Raw genomic sequence first — 14,223 nt, 5'->3', positions numbered from 1 at the left:
TATCCTCTGTATCTGGCCTAGGTATAAACCTAGCACATATTGGTACCAGGCTGCAGCTGAAGCTTTGTCTTTTCCAAGACTAGGATATTAGGAGCTAGAAAAACCCTGAGATTCATCACAATTTTAGTTGAATTTGAGTTCAGTTTATTTAGAAATAAGAGCAAATTCTGTCCATGGACATGGATACTGGAAAGGGAGAAAAAGGGTGGAAGGAATTCATTGTTGCTTTGATACTGAATTACTTGAACTTCCAACTGTTGGTTTTGCTTCTGCATAATATAACAAGGTTTCTTTTTGTCCTTCATCACAAATTATAATATTTTCTTTCCTGCCCTATGGGTTGCAGAAAAAGAACAGAAAAAAACCCTATGAATCACTTGGGTCCTGTGTTACAGAGCAGCATCAATTCTTGATTTATCACCTTTCATTAGATTGGAATTTAAAAATAAAATATAGCTATGAGAAAATGGGATAAGACAAATGAAGGTGTGGGCAGTAGTGGTTCTTCTCTACATTCTTGGCTTCAGATATTTGGTATTCTGTCCATAGTTTCAGTCTTTTATTCTGCCTGCCTCCCGTTTCTTGTTTTTCTGGAATTCAGCCTTACTTTGGCTGAGCTGATAAGAGGCAGCTGGCACAAAAGCTTATTTGCATCTTTCTCCAGCGCTGCAGTGACTCAGTGTGGTAGGTAACAGCTATGGAGGTGGAAAAACTTGGGATAAACTAAGATTTAGAGGAAATGCAGAGGAGAGAATAAGTAATTAGATGGCAAGTCAAGTCAGCATGGGTTACAGAGACCAATGCTTCTGAAAATACACTGTGGGGACAATAACACTCCTGCGACCTTTAAAGAAGGAGACTCATTGTCTGCAAAAGTTTTCCTAAGAATGGTAGGCTAGATGTGGTGAAGGATAAATAATTTATTTGGGAAAGAATTCTTAGGTTGGGGGGTTTTCTTTAGATTTTCTAATATTAATATTCATAAAAGCAATGATATAATGATGGTCTTATTTTCCTGTTTATATTTGTGTTTAATATAAGAGTAGCAAATATATTCAATAAATTTGGTAAACATATCTATGATGAGTGGAGGAAAAATAATACATAGCAATTTGCAATATTTTCTAATCTGCAGTCTAGAATATTTATTGTTTTCATTTCTGGTTTTGTTGGCTTTTAAATGAAAAAAAATATTTTAATGTGCCTACATTAATGATTTCTCTGTCATTCTGTCTATGGTTTTCCCCTTACTCTATAGGGAAGTGCATCCACAAATTCTATTTAAACTCTTAAAAGTGTAGAATGTTTAACGAGCAGAAATTACAAAAGTGAATGTTTCAATAATGAAAAAAATTCTGCCACATTTCTTACATTTCTCACATGATTTATTCCTGAATTATTTATAGTAAGACTTGAATACCAATAGTCTGGAAATTTTTTTCTATTCATGGTTTTACTGATAAAATCATTGCATAAGTTAGAAACATATTTGATTCCCAGCTGATTGCTAGTGTCCTTAGTTTTGATTAGGGATGCTTATTTTGCTGATAAATGTCAGAGAAATATTTAAGCAGAACCTGAAATTTATCCCTTAACATGACTAAGAATAAACCTTATCATAGCATGTTGAAATCGTAGGAGAACATAAAAAAATGTTTTTCTAGATCAGATCAAATGGTCCACCAAGCTCAGTGACAGTAAGATGATGCTTAGGGAAGGCATACAAATCTGACCAACACCTGCTATTAATTTTTCTCATGCTTCTCCACAGTCATTGGATTAATGATCCTGACTGCTCTCTTTGTTATCTAGTTTATAACCCTATTACTGATTTTTTTTAATCCCATTTCAAAGCAGCTAATTCCATCTACCTCCACAATCTCCCCTAGAAAGAGATTCCAGAAAATTTCTGCCCACTGTGCAAAGGAATATATTCCTTCACCTATTTTAAGTGGATCTCATGGCTGTCTCAATGGATATTCTTTAATTCTGGGATCAGAGAATTAGGTGAATAGCTATTCCATTCATCCTACCCATTTCATTAATGAATTTGAAACCATCATCTCACCTCATTCTTCTTCTCTACAAACAGAGGGGTTTTCAGTTGTTTTCATTTCTCTGTTTGAGGAGGTGAGAAGCCCTTCATCATGTCAGTTGCCCTCTGTGCTTATTCTGTCACCAGGAAAGCCTTTTTGAAATAGAGAGAGCAGCAGTACAGGTGCCACTACAAAACCTGCACAATTTAAAGCTTTCCTGAGAAAGGTACTGATGTTTCTTCCCCTCTCAGGAGAGGAAAAGAAAGATAGAAAAAAATTATATTTAATCGTCTCTGTACTTAAAGCCAAAATTTGACAGTACTAAATGGAATTTGAGGAAGAAAATGTAATAGAGAAGAAATAAGTTTTAGTTTGTCATAAAGCCTGTACAAAGTGTGATTATGTAGTTATTTCAATTACACATAAGAATAGTTTTCCATGGATAGTCACTATATGATTACTTGTATGAGAACTAAAGCTGCAGATTTTGTGGTTGATCTGAATATTCTCTCCTTCTGTGTTTATGATAACTGCCAGTTATTTTGTCACAGAAAATTTTGGGATCAGACAGTATCACAGTGACAGAAAGTGTATCTTGTACTCCACTACAGAGTAATAAGAGTTCAGCAAGAGTGTAAATTGTCAGGATATCAAGAAAAGGTTTTGAGTTCAGAAAGACTGTTCTCCTCAGAGACAGAGATGAGTGTTTCTGAGGCTCCAATATCTTCAAGTGATAAGAGTCAGGAAAGGTTCATACAACTCTCACAGTAATAGATGCTGTTATGGAACTGTCATTAGAAAATCATTGACATTCTAGCCTTCCACTAAGTGTGTCTGATAATTTTAATGAGATCCTAAATAAGTTCCAGCATGAATAAAAATAAGGGAGGTTCACACTATCACATGTGATTCTATTTCAGTGTCTAAAAAATCAAAGTACACACATAATTATGTATGCTATTATTTTGTCAAAAAAGAAGAAGAAATCCAAGGACTCCCCCTCCCTCCCCCCAAGCTGACCAGAAAATACACAAAAAACCCACAAGGTTTCCAAAATATTTGACTTCCTTTGTTCCAAGACTGGAAGAAGGAAGCAAAAAAGTTTCTGAGGAATTTCAGAAGGCTTTGCTTTTATTGTTTCCTTGTACAAGTATGACATTTTAAAAGTATTTATAAAAAGTATGCTTCTTGTACATAACATCTTCTCCAGACTTTCTTATTCACCAGAAAACCTTATGGATTGGACTGTTCTTTCTTCATTACTGAAATTTTCAGCAAGACTCCTGCTTAGCTGCAATTCTCTCATGATTCATCACTATGTTCCTTGCAACATAACTTTTAACATGTGAGTGCCAAGACTCTTGTTAGGTGAAGATGATGTTTGGTTTTGTTTTGCGTCAGGAACCGTTTCTTTCAGTTTGCTGAATGCATTTTAGCTATTTTATTTCAGAGACACAAATCTTTCATCTTAGGTAATCTATTGTCTTTTGTGTTTAGACAGGGTTTTTTTGGGGGTTTTTGCATATACTTTGTATGGTTATTTGCTGACACTTTTTGCTCAGCCTGAAACAGAATGTTGTCACTTACTGTTTTAATGTTCTTTTCATCTTCATCTGTAATAGTAAGATAGGTTTTGATTTTCTCCTGTACTGAAGAAAATATGACATGGGACCCTTCCTGGTTTTTTCTTTAGTTCTTGCAGAAGAGGCAATTCAAAATCACGCAGGAGGCTGGTAGACAAGGAATGAATTGTTCCACCTCACACAAGGCTAAGGTAAACCACTTTCAAAGCTATGCAAATATTTCAGATTTGTAATTCCACTCTTGAAGTCGTGGGTTAGGTTTATGTGCTTGGTAGAAAGAAATTCTCTTCCAAAGTGAAGTGGACAGGGAAAATAAAGAGCTGCTCTTGAGACATGATATCCTTCATGTGAAGATGTTCAAAGCAATAGAAGAATAATTCTTTTTCTTGGTGATTTGTAACACATTAGAAGGTGGGTACACCAGAGATGGAATGCACCCAGTTGTTCAGTCAGTATATCCTTGTGCAAAATATCTCTGCGTAAAAGCACTACTAAAAGGCATATAGGGATCACACTCATATTTCATGTTCACTGACAAACTAGTGGCACAATTGCTACTACTACAAATTATTACAGATCTGGAGAAAAATCATATCTTTGTAGCAGAGATAAGGGAAAAGAAGATCTGAATGTCTCCCTGTTCCTGCTGTTTTGGTTTGGGTTTTTTTTTGTTTTGTTTTGTTTTCTTCAGTTTCCTTTAAATATACATTTTTCACAATTTTAACTTCCATTTAGTGACCTATAACCTCATCTGTTTTCAAGGGCACTTCAATTTAAGAGCAGCAGTAACAGCAACAGGAATAGCAGAAGTAGCAGCAGCAGGGATTCTGCCTGTGTAGCTATGAGAAGTATTTCAGTAATGAAAGGGATAATTTTGGCTCCCTGCCTCTGCTGTAATTGAAAGTCTAGGATAGTGCCTTTTTCATTTAACTTTATTGCTTGAGTTCAAATTGTTGTATAGAAGGGAAAGCAACACTAGAATAATGTCTCTGCTAGTGCTTTCCTGTCCATTCACCAGTTTGAAACCCAGCATTACAGTTAAAAGGAAGAGCAATTAGGCATATTCAATTATTAAAGGGGGGAAAAACTATAATTATAAATTTCAATCATGAAAAAGGATTGCTCACCAAATATTTACCTACTACTTCTTATTACCAGTTTATCTCTAGTGAGCTAGGAAACAAGCAACATGGTAACACAATTTTCCAGGTAATTTATGCTGAATTAAAATAGAAAACTTTTTCACTATTAATTGCAACTACTTGTAAATTAATGGCAAAAGTTGTTCCATCCACTGACAAAGCACAACCTTAAATCTGCAAAGTGTTGGAGCACTTTCCCTTTCTAATGTCTCAATTGCCAATGAAGGTGTGTAGTACATTGCACAGTACTCTGATAAAAACTATTCTTATACCATATATTTTTCAAACTTTTAAAATTTTTTTCCTGCTGATCTGGGTCTCTACAACAGCATACATGTGAAGAGAAATACAATGGGATTAACCATTCTAAATACATCTGAAATATTATGCTCATATTTTCAGTTATTTATATCACTTTGGGGAAAAAAAAGGGATTTTTGAAAATAGGTATTAATTATGGACTTGAGAGCTATGTTTACTGTCTTATAAGAAACTGTAGACCCATAATAGTCTTCCTTCCATCCTGACATTGCATCAATTGGCTTCTGTTTTCAGAGTAAAACTCCTGTAGATATTCTTCAGTGATAAATCTATAGAAAGTTTAGTTTTATCCATATTGGTACTTAGGTTAATGTATTTCAAGTAAAATTAAAGGAACTACTATGGTTTTGCCTCCTTTAAAATTAGAGCAAAAATTATTTTTGTGCTTAACTTGTGGGAATGGAGAGGGGTACTTAGTATTTTGCAACAAAATTAAAAGTAAGAAATGCAGGGAAAGGATATTCAAGAACATGAAATAAAAAGAAGCTATAAACAATCATACTCATTCTCTACTGCCTTCATGAAAGGTGGCAGTGTCCTGTCTGTTTTTTCATGTTTGTGTATTTTTATTAGCTGCTCAGGACTGAGAACTATTTTTAATTGGTGGATATTTCTAGAAGGTGTAGAGGCTGGTGATTCGTTTAGATTTTCCATTCTATATCAGTTAAAGATTTTTTTGAGTCAGTGAGTCCTTGGAAAAAATATTTATTTATGTTTAACATTTTGGTTATCTACTCTTTATGCTGTAATAAAATGTTTTATATTCTTACAACCTATTTTGTCTCTGTTCACAACTTTGTGCAAATAGTTCCAGTTAAATAATCCAGTTCTACCTGGATTTTACTTTGGATTGTACTTGGATTTACTTTTTTTTGCTTGGATTATACTTTGATGTGCGTGTGAAAGCATTTCCATGACAGTATCTAACATCAAAAACAATGGCACCTGTCTCAGAGCAACTGCTTCCTAATCTTACTCAGCAGAGCATGCAGAATTTCAAATTATTGGACAAATACACACAGTTCACCTCAAGTCAAATCTCTTTCCTAATGGTGCTAAGAGATTCAGTAATAATGAAAAAAAATATGTTTGTGGTTGCATTTTTTTATATACTTGGCTCTGTCATGATAAGGAAGTTGGTAAAGAATGGCATCAAAATTAACCTTTATTTCTGTACTAGAGATCTAGTGGTCTGTTGCTACAGATCATAAAATGATCTGTGAGTGAGACTTTTGAGACATCTTGTCATTTCTACCAAAAATATCCTAGAAACCTAGTTAATTGAAATTCATGAGGAATTTTACTGCCTATGGCATTGAGGTTGGAACTAGATTATCTTTAAGATCCTGTCCAACCCAAACCATTCTATGATTCTGTGATTCTATGACCTTATGATAAGTTTTTTCAAGTTCCTTCTAGGCAGAACAAATTAAATAATTTCCTTTGCCATTACAAGGTAACATCTTGCCTCTACTATGCTGCATAGTAAAGAATATTCCCTGCAGTGTCCTTATAAATAGATATGAGATAGAAAATCTGAATTTTACTTGTTTCATTTGTTGTTTTGGCTCCAGCACAATATATACATATAAGAAAGATTTGTTTTCTCCCCACTATATTTTTTTCAGATAAGATTTAGAGACTCAAAGTGTTTTGTGCAATTGAATTACTAACAGGAAAAACTGTTTAAGATTTTTTTGAGAAAAGATTTGCTTTTCCTGGATATACCCAGTTTTCATTAAACCTGAAAAAATCCAGAAAATGATGACTGGATAATTAAAAAAGGGGACCTGAAGCATGGTTTCATTCCAGGAGAATGAAATTATTCTCAGTTCTGAAAAGCAAGCAGAAATGAGCAAATAGTGGAATTGTTTCCTGAGTATTCAATAGAATTTGAACTGTTGGAAAGACTTAGTTTTCCTTCCACAGTGGAATGCTATATCTCTATTGAAAAGGGAAACAATGTGAAAATTAAAATCAGTAGTGGAATTATGGAATTCATGCAATTATATAGGAAAAATTTTCATAATATGGAGAAGTAAGCTTTGTATATGTACTGAGCACAGCATTTGCATATCAAATTTGCTGAGGAGTTTGATGTTAGGCTATCTGTAAACTTGAGGTTTGCCCACCACTACCCCTAACATGCAAAACAGAAACTATTTTGCCGCTATCATAAATCTCATAGCTATTTTTAACTGGAAATGATGCATATTCTGTGTTCTTGATAATAGTCTGTGAATGTTATAGGAAGGGTCTATAAAAAAAGGTGATGAAATTGTGCTCAGTGCAGAAAACTAGAATATACTTGATATAAAGGTGAAGAAAAATATTTTCTAGGACAAAGTGGAGAGAGTGAAATTGTATTTGGGATTATGATTGTGTGCACACTGCGCACTGGGATGGGGCAAGATTGGACATATTCACACACTATACAAAGACTGGATATATTCCAAGATGTGGGATGAATTCCAGATAGGTTACTCTTTTAAAGGAATGATCTTTTCTTTCCTATTCTATCACTTCAACTTCTGGACATGTAGTTGCAGCCTTGGTGAGAGCAGCACAGTTGAAATGCACATAATAATAGGTAAACTTCCTTTATTCTACAAGATATAGAGGTCAAAAATGTTGTTTATGCTGGATGGATGCTTACAAACTTATGCTTTTCCTAATGGAACAGTTTTGACAGCTGAGATTGGTTCAGCTTCATGGCATTCAGAAATGCATCAGTACATGTCATTCTTCACAGCAGGAGACTTTATGATTATGTGCTGTAAATTACTCTGCAAGCACATAGGTATAAAATAATTTTAAAATACTAGGAATGAGGAACCAGAAATTCAATTAAAGAATATTGTGACCATAAAATACAATAATATTATATCTTGGGTAAAAAAGACTGTTAAAAAAAAAAAAATATTACAGTTGTGTCTCTGTGAATGATTTCATTTGTTCAAATAAAAATCAGCCTTGCAAATAAAAAACTAGCATTATTTCATCAGGACACTCACATATACCACTAATCATGAATACAATTAAAGCATTATTTTGAGAGAAGTACAATTTCAGAGGCTTTTGTCTCTTCTGATATAACCAAGATGAACCTTAGGGATACTCTACCTACTCTGAGCTTGTAAAGCTTATGTCTCAGCTATGTGCAGTGTGTGATGAAGTTCTTGTACAGTGTTTGTCAGTAAGGAATAGTAGTCTCAGGAATGGCTAATTCGTCCAAGTATTCTCTGAGGTGATTAATTGTTACTCCTTATTTCAGTAAGTGACTAATTTATGTTGCCAGAGATTTACTGCCTGCTGTTTAGCATGTGACAAAGTGATTCTAAACTGTACTGTTACTTGAACTGCAGCAAGGCTGGAGTAATTACAGTGTTATATAAGTGGAATTTCAATGGAAACAGTAGAGATAGATCCAGGGACGTGTGGAGCACTCTTTTTTTTCTCTCTGTATAAGATGTTGCTGCCGTATACCTGAGTGTATCTGCAAAGAAATAATGATGAATTGAATACAGAGATTTAATTTATTTATTTTGTTTAAATTCAATAGTTACTTTGGAAGAAAGAATTATACATTACTTATCAACTTTTTAAAAGTACAGGCTAATAGGCAAAATTGTGTGTTAATTCAGTAAAATGTATGGTTTAAAAAATGGAAGGAAATCCCTATATCCAACAGTTGCTATTCATGTCTCTTAAAATGGAGAATGGAACAGAATGTTAGTGTCAGATATAAGGAGACAAAATTCCTTGTCTCAGCCACATGTTCAGCTGAAAAACAGTAAAAGAGCTTCTACTAAACAGTAGTTTCAGTTCTTTACTTACATTCATAAAGTTGTTCAGCCAATACCCAGTAGATAAAATTAATCATATACCCACTCTCGTGTTTCACAGTCCTGTCTTGTTCTTGACTTAGTACTTGAGAAAACTAGATAGTATTCAATCATTTTTTGTCTGTCTCAGTTCGTTCAAGTCACATTTCCAAGTAGTTTTTGTTTGTTTGGGTTTTTTGTTTGTTTGTTTGTGGTTTTGGTTTGTTTATTTTTAGCAATAAGGGACAGAATTTTTATTTAATGGATGGACAGACTTAAAAACATGCATTGGAGAATGCGCATTATCTAAACTATTATTCATTCTTTCACCTAAAGCAGACAGTGCTGTGAAGGGAGAAAACAGAATTTCAGATATTGAGCTAAATACTGCAAGATTTGGGACAGAATCAGAAGACCCAGAAACAGTTTCAGTTTTTATGGAAATCAGTGTTGTGGAAAACAGAATTCTGGAAATGTGGTATTTTCATTACTCTTGCAAGATAAACAAAAAAGACATGTATCCAAAAAATGAATTGATCTTCAACATATGCCCTTTGAAGTTATTGTGATGAACTAGTAATAGAGTTCCTCACAGAGAATTTACTTTTGATCAGCAGTAGTTTGTGTCAAGGAATTTTCCTCAAAAATAAATTCTACCATCGAATGCCTGTCCAAAACCTTCTATTAATACATCCAGTTCCTCTATACCAAAGCTAAGTCAACAGTCTTCACACAAATTTGAAACTAATCCTGAAGTATGCTACTAAAGTAATGTCTCTGACAATGAACTTTCAGTGACTCAAGAGGCTTCTTTATTAAACTTCATAATAAATCAACTAACTTTTTATAAGGATCAGATTAGGGATTTTCATACTGGCAAAAGGTTAAGCAAACAGCTATGTTGTTAGTATTTTAATTTACAACTTGAATGAGGTGTAACATCATCAGAATTGTGGTTTTGGCTTCCCTCTATTTGACTATGCAGGACTTGGGTTTCCTTAGATGTACTTGCAGTCATCTCACACATAGAAAAACACAGAAACATATGAATTTAGAAGGCAAAAATCATAATCACACAAAAAAATTTGCACATAGATATTGCAGTAGACCATTCTAATGCAAGCATATTATCACCCATCAGAACATTGGAATTACTTTTAATTACAGTCTTATATATTTAGTAAATTTTAGTAAACTTTATGCCAGCATACTAAAACCTCAGGCTAGCAATCTAATGTTTCTCTTTGCAACCAGAAAGCGTTTAAAGTGTTTTGCTTCATGTTTTGTAACTCAAACACTGTTTTTTAGGTTACATTAATAATGATTATGTAAAAAAAGGCCATTTTTGTTTACTTTCTCTGCATGACTATAAGTAGAATCTTCTTAGTATAAGATGCTGTTGTTTTCCCCAGTGACAATCAATGCAAATACATTTGGGAAGGTCTTCTAAAGTCACTGTAGATAAGGGATGATAAAGTTTCATGAAGATATGACTATTAGCAGGTGCTTTGATGAAGAATAGCAAATGAGAGTATTAAACTAATGGGAAGAACTGATTCAGCCTTATCAGGACATTTTTGCTTCTTTAATTTGAATTCAGAACTTGTTTTTCCAAGAGACTAAATTTCATTTACTTAATTTGCTTTGTAGAATATCTTTTCTGTTTTGTTTTGGGTTTTTTTTTTTTGGGGGTGGGAGGCTTATGGTCCTTTCAGGAAATTAATTTAAGAAAGAGAAAAAAAACAGGAAAAAAGCTGTAGTAATGTTAGCTAGAAATTACTATAATGAAAGACCAGGAAAGCAGAACAAAAACTAAAGAATATCAAAACATCTTGTAAAGTTGTATGATGATGTCCAAATGTGGACAAATTAGTGTCTACATGATTACTTGCACCCTCACAATCTACAGAATTGTAAAAGGGGAAAAGGATGTAATAGAAATTCAGCTGTTCAGGTGACTTCAACCCACCACTGCTACAAAGTCACAACATCAGTAGCACTAGTCCTGCCATGTACCTAACAGCAAAAATGGAGGATTAATACAAACATTATAGATCCTAACAAGAAACCGCATATTTTGGGAGAGAAATCTATAATTTATTCATTAATGAGGATAGACATTGATGTCCCATAAGGTATTTTTCTGGCCTTTTTCCTAGGTTTCCTATTTTCTCTCTGTTTCCTAGTGCACAGTAATGCACTGCAATGCTGGAACTGCACTGAACGTCTGAGTCAGGGCCCAAAGGAGGAATTTCAGCTGCCATTATCTTCACGTGTAACAAGCTGACCAGTTGACATTCTTAAAGATCTTACCCCAAATATCAATATTTCTCTTCTACAAACACAATATAAGCCACTTGGATTTAATGATGCAGTGACAAAAAAAATAAAAATAACAGAAAAATGTGATTCTGGCCTTTATTCTTTTTATTCGACTGTGTCTTCATGAGACTATGTCTTTCTAAGAAAGTAATATGAAGACAAAAGTTCACATAATCACATTTAACACATATATGATTGTCATAGCTCTGGATTATTATTAAAATTTTCTAACCAATTCCTTTTACCTTTTAGACAGCTATTATTAATATTCTGTATGACTGCCTAGAGGAAAAAGTCATATGTATAGGAAAAAAAATTAAATCTTTCACAAGCTATTTTGTTCATTTCTGGGAGGGGATAGGTGTTTTAACCTTAGAACAAATTGAAATTGCTAAGCTTTACCTTCAACATCCTCTGAGGACTCAGATGTTTCGGCACCATGAAATGAAGCTGCCAGGAATTCAGATTTATGAAACTCGTTGTAATGTATAGAGTGAATAAGCTAATATTTTAGAATATTTTATTTATAAAATTGATCTCAATGTCCTTGTTCTTAAAACAAAGGCAAAAGCTAAAAGGGAGTAAAATTACCTAGTTTTTTGTTTATTTTGATATATCAGTCAGTAAAACATCTACATTTTCAAAATAAATTAGGTTTGGTAGAACTGAAATTAATTTTCCTTTGTAGTAGCAGCATACAATACTCCAAAAGAGAAAACTAAATAAAGAAAAATTTACTCCAGTAGGGATGTTCTAGTAGCTAACAGTGAGATAAAGACAGAAGGGCATTTTAACTCGTGATGACAACTGACAAAGGGGAGATAACCCTGATATTATAACCCTGCTGGCTTCCTCCATGCTGATCAGAGAATGCTGTGTCTGCTTGGGACACCCTGGCTGTACTGAGGTCTGGTGCCTGCCCTTCAGAAAACAAGGTCCTTGGCAGGTGGCTGCTTTAGAGGCAAAGCCATTGGCTCAACTTCTGCCAAGTCTTTGGAGAAACCAAACTCGAACTCAAAATCCAAGAGTACAGGTGCTCTGGAAAAGTGTACTCTATAACAAAGGTACAACAAATTCTGCTGAATGCAAGATGCCATTCAATTTAGGGTCTATCATAAAAATTCATGTTAATACTTAGATTATAATGTAGAATGACACAGTATATCCTTCACACTAAATGTGGTTATTAGTTGTATTCTTAGCATTTCTTTTTGATTAGCAATATCATTTGCACTTTATTACAAGTGCATATGTGTACACATACACAGTGTAATAAATCTGTACCAACTTCTGCTACATTACTGAATCATACCATGTTAAGCACCAACTATTAGAAGTAAAAAATAGTAATAAAAATATGGCTGTCAGATCATACCAAACCAGATTTCATTGTTGACAACAGTATTCATGCATAGCAAAAACTGATATTTCCCACCCTCCTAAACTAACACAGACCTACAAGGCAAAGGAGCAGCAGAAGACATTTTCTCAGCACAGCACCAAGGTTTGCAAAAGCAATACTGACATGTATGGCCTCACTGTAATAATGTGAAACTGGTCTTAGCAGGAGACTTTATGGATGATTTCTCAGATCCTGATCCATGCTGGGGGTAGTGGGAAAAAGGGAAGGAGTGACAGTTTGAATTGTGGAGAAGATTTTTGATTCCTGTAGGAAAAAAATAGGTACAAATTAGGTAGATTTTAGTGGACGCTTAATTTCATACCATATGGTCAAATGCAACAAGTGTGATTGCCTGCTGACTTTGGGCATGCAATTAGAAACTCTAAATAGTAGTGGAGTTTGGGAACTGATAGGCATCAGCACAAATTTCAGTTAGTGAGCCTCAGATCTTGCTAAAGCCAATCCCAGCAAGGGATTTTAAAACTGCCTGTGGCATTTTCAAATCAATCTATCAGTCTGTAGGCAGCAATGCAAAGAATGCACAGCCAGCACAATACCTGTTCCAAGCAGTGACAACTCTGCTAGTGCATTCTGAGCAAGCCACAAGCAATTCAAAAGTCCTGTGAGGAAAGAATCACAATAAATGAGTTTCTGTTCCCCAGAGGATGAATCATGATTACAAGGATCACAAAGAAGCAGTGTCACTTGAACGAGGAATAATATATTATAAAATCAGGTGCATGGAAAAAATACCCTTGCATACAGATCACCCTAGTTTATTACAACATTCATCTTTCCAGTAACATTTTTTTTTTTTTTTTCCATGGAAGCTAAAGACTTTTCTTCACTGTTGCTAATTTTTTAATTTTTTTTTTATAATTACTGAGCATTTCAGTCCAAACTTAAATTAGTCCTATAAGGCTTGACCCATCAATGAAAATGTTCTCTTCTGTGCAAAGCAATGAAACCTGGTGCAGGTAAACAGCAGCAAGTTGTTATTGAAGTCATTACAATGTGCTCAGGAAGAACATGGTAGGACAGACTTTAGAGTCAGATTTTAGTGACAGTATTAAAACAACCAGCTCACATTGGCAATGGGGTTTTCCCATGGAGTAATATCTGTAGGTAAACTCTAAAATGGACTTCAGTTTCTGGAAGATGATCAATTGGTAGTGAAAACCTACAGGCAGTGAAAGGACAAGACTAGCATGAATGATTCTCTGAATGTTAGTGGTTAAAAATAGCTGTATTTCTCTGTATGCCTGCATTTCCTGGAGTCTTTTGGCAGAAACCTCATTTATTTCTGTTCTATGAGTGGTCATTTGGTTGATTGTTCCCAGTACATTTGGAAATATTATCTTCCAATCATCAAGTACACAAACATCCGATTCAAAAGCAGCATTTTTTCCCCAAGGTAAAATACAAACAAAATGGAGAATATTTGTTTTGAAAGTCTTTTTTTTCATGGAATGGTGTTTAACTCAACAGTTTTCATTCTTGAAGGCCAGCTTCTACCTAGATGTACAGTGATTAGCAGAATGATAAATAGAATTTTAAACTTAAAAATTTCTTCTAATAAAGAAAATACATCAA

General features: G+C 34.3%; 1 long non-coding RNA gene across 1 annotated transcript; it reads left to right on the top strand.

The window, feature by feature from the left end:
• Nucleotides 1-3,729: 3,729 nt before the first annotated feature.
• On the top strand, nucleotides 3,730-11,315 carry LOC111928390 (uncharacterized). Its single transcript, XR_002864085.2, has 2 exons — nucleotides 3,730-3,810; nucleotides 11,066-11,315. It is a non-coding gene; the product is annotated as an uncharacterized LOC111928390 (long non-coding RNA).
• Nucleotides 11,316-14,223: the final 2,908 nt, after the last annotated feature.

This window comes from Cyanistes caeruleus, chromosome 5 (genome assembly GCF_971803275.1).
Source record: "Cyanistes caeruleus chromosome 5, bCyaCae1.hap1.1, whole genome shotgun sequence".
NCBI classification, from domain to species: Eukaryota; Metazoa; Chordata; class Aves; order Passeriformes; family Paridae; genus Cyanistes; species Cyanistes caeruleus.
The sequence above is the reverse complement of the archived record's forward strand: the minus strand, read 5'-3'. Positions and strand labels throughout refer to the sequence as shown.